This window comes from Apodemus sylvaticus, chromosome 3 (genome assembly GCF_947179515.1).
Source record: "Apodemus sylvaticus chromosome 3, mApoSyl1.1, whole genome shotgun sequence".
NCBI lineage: Eukaryota > Metazoa > Chordata > Mammalia > Rodentia > Muridae > Apodemus > Apodemus sylvaticus.
The window spans coordinates 8,636,815-8,647,310 of record NC_067474.1 but is presented as its reverse complement, the minus strand read 5'-3'; the positions used below and the strand labels follow the sequence as shown (position 1 = coordinate 8,647,310).

The 10,496-nt window shown below is 45.9% G+C and overlaps 1 protein-coding gene across 3 annotated transcripts in view; it reads left to right on the top strand.

The window, feature by feature from the left end:
- The first annotated feature begins 3,455 nt into the window (after nucleotides 1-3,455).
- Nucleotides 3,456-10,496, top strand: part of Sulf1 (sulfatase 1) — a 158,016-nt gene continuing 150,975 nt past the window's right edge. For 2 of the 3 annotated variants that reach the window (XM_052175946.1, XM_052175949.1), the window contains exon 1: nucleotides 3,457-3,863. The gene's annotated coding sequence lies outside the window, so the exon portion shown is untranslated. Of the gene's footprint in view, nucleotides 3,864-10,496 lie in introns of all 3 variants that reach the window. The other variant, XM_052175948.1, reaches the window with a different exon arrangement.

Below are 10,496 nucleotides of genomic sequence, written 5' to 3'. Positions count from 1 at the left end.
AGCTGCATGGCTCACCTACAGCACTGTCTCAGAGCTGAGCTGTTCCACAGATGTCACCTCCCTCCACACCCAGGCCATCTCTCTCAGCCTCCCTGATTACTGGGTTGGTATTCTTGGCCAGGTGGCATCATCAGGGGAAAAGACACATGATGCTTTGAGTGTACCAAATCCTCATACCAGGCTCCTCCTCTCCCCTCCCCTCCCCTGTTCTCCTTTCTCTTCCCCTCCCCTCCCCTCCCACTCCCTTCCCTCCCCCTCCCCTTCCCTCCCACTTCCTCCCCTCCCCTCCCACTTCCTCCCCTTCCCTCCCACTTCCTCCCCTCCCACTCCCTCCTCTCCCCTCCCCCTTCCCTCCCTTCTCTTCTCCTCCATCCCCTCCCCTCCCACTCTCTCCCCCTCCCATCCCCCTCCCTCCCTTCCCTTCCCTTCCCCTCCCCTCCCCTCCCCTCTCCTCCCCTCCCCTTGGTAAACCCTGATGCTGGCTTTGTTCTCCTTTTCTGAAGCATGACAAACAAGTGGTTTTTCTTTTTCACTTTAATGCTTCTTAAAAACAAAAAGGGGTCGTATAGGGCTTTCTGATAGGTGTTTCTCTTTAATTAGGTTTTTATTGTACTGTATCGGTTTCCCTGAAAAGAAATTATGAGCAGCAAACAGCTGATAATGGAACAAGAAGGGAAGAAACAATAAGCAAAGGAGGCAAACCTTAGTGCAGCAGCAGATGCATTTGCTGAGGCTGGGAGATTAAAACCACTTCCCTCTTCCCTTGGCCACCATTGTGCTAGCAAAAAAGTGAGTATGGGTCCTCATGTGCCAGTTGTGTCTGTGCACGAAAGATATGGCTATAGATACAGGCTCAGCTAAGCTACCATCTGCGAGGAAGAAGGGTGGACAGCCCAGTCTAGACAAAGATGAGTGAAGCTCTGAGTGCCGGGTTTACAAGGGCTGGTCGGTCACCATGGAAACTAATTGGAGCTAATAAGTAAAGGGACATTTTAACTGTGGGAACAGAATAGGAGGGGCCATTCTTCAATATCATCATTACCTATTAATCTTTCATTTTAGGAGCTCCTGCCTCAGTTTCTAGGATGAAGCAGTTCGCCCCACACGGAGCTCTCCACCCTGCTCTATCTGGCTTTACAAGGATGGATATCATCGTTTAAAGTACAATGTATTTTAAGTTTAGATTTTCAAGGCAGAATCAATTTCACTCTTTTTCCCTTAAAAAAAAAAAATAAACTGTTTGCAGATGGCAAGGAGAAGGCAAGGGAAGTAATGGAAAATTCTTAACTTCTAATCCGATGCTGTGCTGTGTGCAGGGTAGGGAGGCTGACTGCAGAGAGAGGGGAGCCAGGACCTGAGCCTGCAGCGCCAGCCTCAGGGCTGGGCTCCAGCTGATTTCCCCAACGACAACACTTCAGAAAGAAAGAAGTGTATCCTGGCGGACTAGTTTTACAGTCCCCCTGAAAGGTGGCACGCCCGGCCACTACACAGACGCAGGACAAACACAGGCCAGGGTCTATGGCAGCCTTGTACGTTTTACTTTAAAACAAGTGATAAATGGGATGGATAGCTGAAATGATCAAGAAAAGAGAAGCAATAGTCAAAATGTAGTGAAAAGCTCTACAGTGGAGCACTGGATGGAAAGTTCGCATTGAAAAGCATTTCAAACGTAAATGAGAGACAGAACCCCTTGGGAAACGTCTCATAGAAGGGAGGTTGCAGGCACAGGGTGGGTGAAACATATTGATTTAACACCTTTACAGTTTCTTAAGTTTTACTTTTGTAATTCAACTTACAGTTTAAGAGATTGCAAACTGGCTTAATAATATCTCCAGGGTCTTTCCCATCTACGCAGCTGAGGCAATCCAGAGTTCCAGACTTAGGTCTGGCTGGATTAACTATTACCCCCTCTTCCAAAAACAAGACAAAATAAAATTGCCCTACAGTAATTGGCACTATTAAAATGTTATGGTGCCCCAGGGAAGCGTTAGGCCTGTCCTGCCAATTGCATTGTTGACAATGTCTGGGTTGCCTGTGTTTCTGGCCTTGGGTGCTCGGGAGTCAGGAGTCAGGGACAGCTCAGAGAATCTGTGCTACATTGTAAAGCAGACACCTTATAATCACTCTGGGAAGATAATAAAGAATGAAGTAGGAACTCCCACCTCCCCATCCTGCTCCCGGACTTTTCCTGATGATCCAGTAGGGGAGATAACACTCTACAATAACTCTCCCCTCTCCTGCCCTCCCCTCCCTTCCCCCCCCCTCTCCTCGTCTCTCCCCTCCTCTGTGCTTTGGAAACTTGCACCAGAAGGAACTGTAAGCATCCTTATGTAACATCACAGAAACTACAAAACAACAGCAACAACGCCAATCAGCCAATGTTGCTTTTTACTGAAAAAAAAAATCTTTTTATGACATTGATATGCCAAATACCAGCTACCTATTTGTAATCTGGATATTTAGGCTTTGGGGAAGTTTAAACCTCTCTCCCACCCTCCCCTTCCCCCACCCCCACCCCATAAGTGATTGGTTTTCTCACCACAAACCTCAAAAGGTGTAATATTTAAATGTTAGCTTCCAACAGGCACAGTTGGGCAGTAGATGGTATTTAAAATTCCTCTTTACTCTTTAAGATTATCCAAATTCCTTGGATGTCTGATGGAATTTTTGAAAGGATAAGATTTTTTTTTTTTTTTTAGTAATAGACTTATTTCTCAATAGCTTCTTATATGTAACAAATGTAACACTTTTCTTAATTAGGCTATCATTGTAATTACTTTTATAAGAACAATTCAGAGAAACTGCATTTTGAAAAAAAAAGGACACAAGAAGGATGCATTTAAACGACCCCAAACTGAAAATATTTCAAAGCAAAATTGTTCATGAGATGCTTGAGCTACATGGACATTATTAGATGTCACCATTAACTAGAAACCAATAAAAATAATTACTGTCAGAGTGTAGCCTTCTAGCACCAGGAGCTGTAATCCCGAGATGGCTGTGGATGTAGGAAGAAGTGATTAAAAGCCACCTTTATCTTGGAAAGCGTGAGCTGCTTTAGAGAAGTAGAGCGAAATGGTTTTCATTGACCATCTCTGGTGTAGCCGAGGAGACTCGTGAAGAGCCTAGTGAGAAAAAGAAGTTTCGGCTCAAAGCTGCGACACCACCCCCCAAACCCTTCCAGGAATGTTGGAATCGGCAGCCCCCAATCAAAGGGAGAGAGGAGTTTGATGTCACATTTCAGTGCAAACTACTCCCACATTTAACACTTTATCAGCATGACAAGGAGAATCTTTTATCTCCCTTGGGGTGATAGGGGGAGCGGCTGGCTGAGGACATTGCCCTCAATAGATGAGCTGTAAAAGATTTTTAGTGTTCCTGGGCATCCCACCGAGAACCCCCTCCACCCACCCAGGAGCACAGAGACTTGTGAAAGTAACGTACAACTGGCCACCGGAATAATTCATTCGCTCTACCTTCCCCGCCGCACCTCCCACTCCTCTGTTTGTGGCCGTCCTTTCTCTCCGAAAATCTCAGGTTACTTGGCTGCGGAGTTCTCCGACCTCCCCGTCCCTGCCCAGCCCTCCGCCTCCAATCCGTACGAGACTCTCAGCCCCAGCAATTGGATTGGGCAGCCTGTCTTGACACAGCACTGTGCTGAGTGCTTGAGGACGTGTTTCAACAGATGGTTGGGGTTAGTGTGTGTCATCACATTCGAGTGGGGATTAAGAGAAGGAAGGCTGCCCTGCTGGAGCTGTGTGGTCTTCTTCAAGTGAGAGTCGCAGGCAAATCCAAGTACTTGGCTTTGGGGAAGAGGAGGAGGAATTCATTTGCAGCCGCCGCAAGAAAAGCAGTATTTTCAGGTAAAGTAAAAGACACCAAATCAATTCTCTCTCTCTCTCTCTCTCTCTCTCTCTCTCTCTCTCTCTCTCTCTCTCTCTCTCTCTCTCTCTCTCTCTCTCTCTCTCTCTCTCTCTCTCTCCCTCTCCTCTCCTCTTCTCTCTTCTCCCCTCCCTCTCTTCTCGCTCTCTCCCTCTCTCTCGCCGTAGTTTGGAATGTAATGCTAGCCCAGCACACTTGTCAAAGCCGGTCCTTGCCGTTCCATCAATGCTGCTATTGTACGCCTGACAGATAACAGTACACATAGCTCCGCTCGGCTGTCTTTGTGGCGCTAACGCTTCTCCTGCGTTGCTTTTGGAGGTGTAAAGAAGAAACTGTCTTTGGGAGTCCGGGTGCCTTGAGGTCCCCATTATAGGCGCAGAAGAGTACGTGCAGATCGCTCACCAAGGATGGGCAAGGCCAAGAAAGCGTTTATTTTAGCTCTCACCTTTAAAGAGTTCACTTTAAAGCTGTTGCGTTCTCCTTCTCAGTAAGATTCTCCTAAGGGTCTGTGACCGGCCGGCAGGGTCGGAAACGCTTTGTTAACCGAATTTGTGCAAGGTAGATTGGGTCGATTTGGGTTGGAGCAAGAGTGGTTTTTAATCGTTTTTGGAAACTAAGTCTGGGAACTCCTTAGGAGAAAAGGGCTGGCTACCGTCGGTGCAGTCTTTGGGTCGGCGCTGAAACAAAAATACTGAGAGCTGGAAGCAATGCGAGGGGGAGGTAGGAGGAAATCGGTCTCAGCGCAGCCCAGTTGCAGCTGCAGGGGAGCAGATGGATGTAATTCACTTGCAGATCTGTGTGTGAGTTTTACAAGTCAGGAAAAACTAAAGTGGCGTATCTGGGATGGATCATTAAAGTCGCTGCATTTATAGGCTTTAAACAGTGTTAATTAAATGTAAATAGATGTTCAGCCCCAGCTATAAACAAATAAACAAAAAGATTTTAATTACAAATTAGTCATTGGAAATTAATGGTCATCCGGGTGCCAAGCAACAGTAAGTGAGTTGTCATCTGATGTGTGGCTGACTGCTCTGCCAAAGTCACCCACCAGGATTTAATTGAATGGAATATAACAAGGGACATTACATGCTACATCTTATGTTGTTAAAAAACAAGCCTTTCAATTTGGTGCCTTATTTTCCGAGGGATTAAAAAGGTACTTTTATTTTTCAAGTGTTAAGCAAGATGGGTGAGACTGGGTTGCTTCTTTTACTGCATTCAGAGACTGGCTCGCTTTCTGAGAAACCATAAACCTGCACTGTGGAGGAACCTGGTCCTACAGGGATTGCGACTTGAGTAGAGAAATCCATCCTGGTCCTTACCCTTTGCAGAAGAGAGATTTTTGTACACCGCACTGCATTGGGGTGTTTGCAAGCAGGAGCTAGGGAAGAGAGCAACAGGGCAAATGTCTGGCACTCCGTGATTTGACTTCAGGTCTCTAACATTCGGTTTCAGCTTTCAGGCTTACATTTCTGTAGCCATAGAGCTGACTTTACAAGCTCATCTTTTAAAAAAAAAAAAAGGCATTAAGACAAACCAGTATCCCAGGACAGTGCTGAGGTGTAGATTGTCCTCAGTGAAAAGCCTTCTCCCCGCAGTGACTCTGAGCATTATCTGAGTCCCAGTGTTCCATGACCACCGTGGACTAGTTCACAGGCTGAAGCCGTTTGGAATTCCACTCATTCCATATTAGTTTTGTTGTGGAACTGAGGTTTCAAAAGTGAATACGGAAAGGGAGACTAATCTCTCACATCATATCAGGAGTATCAGGAGGGGAGCTCCTCGAGGGAGGGCATGGAGCAGGTTCAGAGCTTACTGACCGGGCCATTTGGTACCATTGTAGCATTATTTCAGGACAACATAAAGCCCTGCTGTTGGGCTGGCTTTCACCCAAGGAGATGTCCCACAATGGTATTCTAACAAAGGCAAGGACAAAGTTCTGCGTATGAATGGAATCCCCACATGGACACCCTATGCCTGGGTACTGATGACCAAGTTGGCTGGTCAGGAGGTAGATAATATGGGAGACTGCCCTTCTCCCACCCCACAGAATCACCTGTCCGAGGCAGCAGGGTCCAAACCAGACAATGAGTGTTGGAACATAGTAAAGTTATACCTTGAAGACACAAACTTATGTTTCTGTTCCCTAACAAGGCAATGCAAAACAACCCAATAAACAGAAAGCGCTGACTTAAAAGACAGTGCCCACAGGGCAATCTCCGTTTCTTGTCAAACTCTGGATTGACCCAGTCCAGATGGCAAACTTGAGAGACTTAATTTGTGGTGACTTCTGCATCCCTCAGTGTGACATCTGGTCTCTTCCTGACAACACTATGCTGCTAACACATGAAATCCTCACCAGCATCCTCACAGCTGTGGCAGTGTGTGAACACACAGGGGTCCCTCTCAGGGAAAGATCCTGAGTGGGCTGAGGTTCTGTGTGTCCTGTAGCTGTGTCCTTCTCCCCGGATTTGAATTAAGGTGACATTTCTGAGAGGTGGGTGGAAAACTTGATTCGTGAAAGCTACAGAATTCACTTTTATGATGGCGGGGGGGGGGGGGGGGGTCACTGAAATCCATTTATTAGGGTCTTGACAGATTGAATGGGGACCTCCCTCAAGACACTAAAATGAGAGTCTGTATTCTGTTTCCGTCTGGAGAACTTAATAGAGCATCAGACAGATTGTTTTAACCATTTCTATTGTCATAGTTCAACCAAGTGGCAAGTGCGACACTTTTCTTTTCCTAACTCCCTGTGCATAGAATAAGGTTTGTGATTTGAAACTTCTGCTCTTTCAGTTCCCAAAGGAGAATTTCCACTACTGAGTTTGGTATAACATTGGATGTCCCCAACCTTTGCCATGTGAATCAGACCACTTAATGGGTCCAGTCAGGACATCCGGTTCTTTTTTTTTCCTACACGCAAACCTGCATAGCCAGAATGAATTTAGGGGGATTTCACCTTTATAAGCTGCTCTAAATATTTGTAATTTTATCATTATTGACATTGAGACAAAGAGGCTCTTGTGTAAAATTAAGTATGAGGCCATATGATTAACTCAACTTTACGCAAGATCTGTGGGCAAAAAAGTCGAAAGAAGGTATTTTGCAGGAAAAAAAAATGCATTCCTGCTTAAAAATATTTTCAATTCAATCTCACTATGCTGGGGAGGAAAGGGGAAAGCCTGTGAGCTCCCCCCTCAGCCTCTTCCCGCCACCCCAACATTTCCCTCTTTCCTACAGCCAATCTGTCATCAAATCCTAAGAGTCCTTCCTTTAATATATCTTCCACATCTGGCCTGCAGCTACTGCCCCAATGCAATGATTCTTTTACATGTGGGCTGTCGCAACAAGTCTCCTCACTGGTCCCCTTTGTCTCCATTTCCCTCTGTGAATGTGCTGGCAATTGAGGCCTCAGGCACAAAAAGCCACATATTCCTCCACTGAACTGCACCTTCAATGCTGGCCCGCTGATAGTTAGCTCCAGTTTTCCAGCCATATTCCCACCCCATCCCACAAGAGCAAAGACTGTGCTCTGCCACCAACCACAGTGACCAGGTCAGAGTCCACACCTTCTAAGTCTCTTAAAAGGAACTAATAATTTGCAGCGTTGTTGGATGGGAAGTGAGCTTATATCATGTATGCTGTTCTGGAACCCAGGGCCTTGTGCTGAGCAAGTGTTCTCTCCTGAGCTACACCGGAAGGCCACATGGTTCTTTCTGGTTCTACATTCCTAAGCCTGTGTATGAAAAGCCTCACATCTCTCATCCCTCTCTGCTTACTCATCTTTCAGAGTTTTAGCTTGATCTCTACATTCTCCCAACTACTCCCACTGGTGGGAGCCTTCCTTCTCTTGACGCTGGTCCTTAGCTAGGAGGTATACATTGTACCTAGCATAATTGCTTTACCATATCCTGCTTGGGTGATTTGCTTATTTTACCTTGTTGGCTCCACAGGTAAGGTGACAGGGACTAACGAGCCTGTTTTACGGTCATCTCCACATAGGACATAATGTGTGTTCACCGGCTCACAGAGACACTCAGACACTGAAGGCACTCTCAGTGCTTCTTCATCCGTCCATTACAAAGGAGGAACGACCTTGAAATTCAATTGATTTTAAGAGCCCTGCACCTCATGTAGTCAAAATGTGAAATTATTGTCCCAATTTAAGATTGTTAGGTAAAAATTCCCATTTATCTCACCAACCCTTGATGGCTCTGATGGGAGTTAAGCCTGTGAGTTGCCCCTCTCCCACTTAAAATACCAACTGTGTAGATGTGGATAGTCCACGCTCATGTTTTAATCCAGAGATGATATTGCTTGTCATGCAGCCTTGAACAGGGGAACAAACAATGATTAGTTAACTGTCTGTAAGATGGATCCAGGGGTACTTACCTTAGAATGTTGTGAATAAAGCATCCCACATATATTAATATATCACAGCATATCTACTATTGGATGGTTAGCAACCATGGGAAGTGGACAGGTGCACTCAAGGACTAGACCCACAGCATAGAAATGAGCTGTCTTCGTCACTCCATCAGTCTTTCTATCTCCCCTGTGATCTACTCAGCATTTCCGAAGGCAGGGGAGATGGAGATGGGCGGGGAGGGAGGAGAAAGGTAGTTTGGACCATGAGGGATCTGAGTAGCTGCGTTGATGGATCTGTGAGGTCCACACTGAGCCAGTGATGCTGCTTGGAGGAGCAAGTCCTGAGGTCAGCGCTAAGGACAGTAAAGAGCAAGGGCAGCCAAAGTGGACCATGCTCCAAGATCCCTTCTCTTCCTTCTGACACACAATCGAGAAAGAAGCCAAGAGGGCTTAAGAGATGCTTCAGGGGTTAAGAGCACTGGCTGCTCTGTCAGAGGATCCAGGTTCAATTTCCTGTATCTATACAGTGGCTCACATCAGCTATAGCTCCAGTTGTAGGAAATCTAGTGCTATAGTCTAGCTTCCACAGGCATCCAGGCAAGCAAGTGATTTACAAACACTCAGGCAAATAACACGATAACACACACACACACACACACACACACAGACACACACACACACACACACACCAGACCAAATAAACAAAGGATTTAGGTCAGGCTTCCAGAAGTAATTGGTTAAAAAAGGAAACCATGCAGGCAAGACAGAGAAGGGATTGTCACCTCTAAAACAAGTTTAACACAAAGCTAAATGCAGTCAGTCTGAGTCCCTTGCTTGTTCCCAAAGTCTGTATTTCTCAGGGAACATGGAATCTCTCAGTGGCACCTTTTTTCAGGAAGTACAACTGAGCGAGAAATTCTCTCACACAAGCTTTGTATTCCACGGAGCAAAATGTGCTTGTGGATGACATCAACATTTTCCAGAACCTGGAAAGGTCAAAAGCCCTTCTTTCCACTCTGATGACCTGGGCTGCACTGCAGTTGGCCAAGAAATGGGAAGAAACTAAAACCACCACTCCCAACACATCCCACCCCTCCCCCCCACGACTAAAAACTAGCATCCTGCCGCCCCTGTGGGCTCCCTTCCCCTGCGGCTTTTCTCTAGAACTCTGGGAAGAACTGACTCTTAGGTGCCTTTCTCCATTTTCAGCTGTTCCAGCCATGGTATTCTACTTTGACCTCAAACTAGGTGGCTCCTGTATTCCCAATTAATAATGTACTAACATCTTACTAATTTATAAAAGGCTCTATTTTCAAAGTTAAAACCTCACCCAATTTGGCTTCCCAAGAGAAGGTTTTATTGTGTAGCCCAGGATGCCCCAAACTCAGGATCTTCTTATCTCTGTCTCCGCCTCTCAGGCTGTGGGATTACGGAGATGGCTCACACCATCAACACCCACCGTAATATCTTTTTGTTTCTATGTTTTCTTTGTTTTTAACAACACAAGTGCCAACATAGGAAATAATTTCTATGTTTCTAAGGGATACACCTCTGTCTAGCTGCAGTGGCCGCGGCTGGTTCAGACATTGTGTTTCTGGGTGAGGAGTTTTCACTGTCGAAGGTCGAGTCTCCCAAAATTTATCTGCAGACTCATGTTGAACAAATCCCAGCACAATGTTAAGACTTAGAACCAGGAGGGATCTGGGAACTGCTAAGAGCCAGATGGCCTCCTTAAATAGGGAAAAGCATTTGCCACCAAGCCTGGCAACACAAGTTCAATCCCCAGAGCCCACGTGGAAATAGGAGAAAACCAATTCCCAAACAGTGTTCTGTGCCAGCACACTCATACATGCACAAGCACGCGCACAATACTAATTAATATATTTAACAGAAAGATTCTCCCTGAGCATAGGAGCCCTTGGGAGGCTGAAGTGCTAAGATTACTACAAGTTCAAAAGGCTAGCCTATGCTACATAAGGTTACAATGAACTCAGGAGTTTTAAGGAATTTTCTAAAAAGAACTGTGTATTATAAGATGGAGAATCAACACCTAATTATAGATCATTTGAGGGCTCAGAGATAACTCAGTGAGTAAGAGCCCTTCCTGCTCTTACAGAGGGCCTGGGTCCCAACACCCAGAGAGTAGTTGCAGGTCTCTGTAACTCCAGTTCTGGGAGTTAGTGCCCTCTTCTGGCCTCTCTGGGCATTGCATGCACACACTAACATACTATACACAGAAATAA